Source organism: Solanum dulcamara, chromosome 3, assembly GCF_947179165.1.
Source record: "Solanum dulcamara chromosome 3, daSolDulc1.2, whole genome shotgun sequence".
Lineage (NCBI taxonomy): Eukaryota > Viridiplantae > Streptophyta > Magnoliopsida > Solanales > Solanaceae > Solanum > Solanum dulcamara.
In genome coordinates this window covers 49,362,948-49,365,400 of record NC_077239.1, presented here as the reverse complement: position 1 = coordinate 49,365,400, position 2,453 = coordinate 49,362,948, and positions in this window count along the sequence as shown.

Sequence of the window (2,453 nt, the reverse complement as noted above, 5' to 3'; positions counted from 1 at the left end):
AGGTTGCTACAAGGATTCCCATGGAAAACAAACTGTATTACAGATTGAACCCCACCTAGAATTCCTCTCAGTGCTTAGTCAATATCCCAATGAAAACTCGTAAAAACATGTTCATAACATAATAGGTAAAGATAATAACTACATATCAATCCATCTTTATAAAACACATTAGGAGTAGCTCATTAACTTTAATGATTCATAAGAATCCATAACTCGGTGAAAATTATACTTATCACCATCTTTGAATATTATTGTGTGAGAATTGAACTTATCACACTATAATAACATTCTTTGATCATATCTTGATCATTATCATAACTTCATTATTAAAATCATAATCTCAATTTTAAATCATGAAAACTTTCCTTGAAAATCCTTTAACTCATAGTCAACTCATGAAAATCATCTTTGAATCTTAAAATCATAATTTAGATAGCTTTATGCATGTGCATTCATAATTCAAATTAAAATCATGCAATTCATGTAAATACATGCTTAGAATAATCATTGATAACAAATCAAAATGAAATTGAAACAGCCTAATATAATTCATCAAAACTAGGGTTCATAATCTATTTGAAAATTGAAGGGAACTTGAGAAACATTTGGGTCTCCATGGATGAATAGATCAATTCCCACATACCTTAATTGAATTCACTAAGAATTCAAGAAGAAACCTTGAAGAAATCTGAAACCCTAGCTTGAAGCTTGAAAAAGAATCTTTGAGAGAATTGTGTTCCTTGCCTTAGAGATTTTTAGAAGAATTATTTAGAATGAGGGAAATTTCAAAGAATTTGGTAGATATTGGCTTGAATTTAACCATAATTATGTCTAAGTTCATTGAACCGAACTTGGGAAATGACATAAATAGCCATTATTAAAACTTACAATCTAACCCTACGGATTGACTCTATGGGTCGTAGAGAAGATGATGAGTTTTCAAGATGAATCATCCTTTAAGCTTTGGAAAAGATATGAAAATAAGGTCTCTTAAGTTTGCATATGAGTCATTTATATGATTCATAACAATTTCCACAAACTATCCTGTCAAGTCGTAGACTCGACCTTGAGGAACTTCTGAAACATAGCCTCTAAATTTTGGGATGAGTGATTCTTATGACTCGTTAATAGGAAGACGACTCGTCCTATTGAGTCATAGAACCTCTCCTAAGGTTTGGTCCTGGACAAGTATAAAGGCTCCCCCTATGACTCATTTCTACGATTCGTAATAACCTCTACGAATCATAGAGTGGGCCACAAACTTGGATCCAGTCAACATTATGGGAAATTTCTCCTTCGTTCTAACTTTTGAAGTTCCGGGGTCTTACAACTTCACTATCTAGTGCGGCGTCGCCCTTTTCTACATGGGCTTGGATACTCACTCTCTAATACCACTACGAGGATGCTATATAGTTAAGTAAGACTTGGTTTAGGCCTAGGCTATATATACAAACTTCCTGCATCCCCTATGGGCCCTTCTAGCCAATGCACCATTAAACTGGATAAAGGAGCTATGTGGGTCCCACTTGGCAGGTCGAGGGCCGGTGTGGGTCTATAAACTTGTTTTTTGATGATCTTTAAGAGCCACTGATGATGTTACTATTTTTACTACAAACTTACATTCATTAGCATTGCATATCACTAGTATACTTGTTTGTTGTTTGGTCCGGCAGTTTTATTGTGGTCGGGGTTATATTTGTTATTGTTTGTACCATCTTGAGATATGGGCTTCCGGTAGGTTATTGTTTGATTAGACTTCCGCTTTCTTATGTTGTATTTGTAATAGGTCTATAGGATGCCATAGTCTGGGTTTGTTGTTAGTTCTTCCTTCTAGTTTTGGTTACATTAGTCCCTAGGTTGCTATGTGATTAGTATTTGCATTCAGTATTCTGTTATTGTTTAGTTTACTCCTATAGTGCCTTATTATTGTAAATAGGTTATTGGCTTGCGCTTTCAGGTGTGTTTCTTCTCTCTGCTCTTTTCTCTATGTAAACTCTTTCCTTGCTTATTTTCTATACTACGTTGTGATAGCTCCTAATTAGATACTTGTGTTGTATTTACCTTGTTATATGTTATTTATACTTGATTTATCTATGGAGCTCAGTCAGGCTATGCCTATTGAGTACCATTCGTTTGGTACTCATACTACACTTCTGCACCCTACAAATGGGTTATCGTCGGTGATGGGACTTGGTGTGGAGCCACATGCATTCGGAGATTTGGGTGAGCTCCTGGCGTCCGAAGTTTCCTATTTTAATCTTTTTTAGCTTGGACTAGTCTTTACTTTCTTTCAAAGACTATCTATATTTATTTTGTGCTTGTAAGCCTTGTATTCTTATTTTTACTAGAAGCTCAAATACCGACTGATGCCAGGTCTGGGGGATATTTCTTGGATATATTTATGTTTTATTCTCTTTATTACATTATTATCGATTTTTTCTTTATTTTTTTGT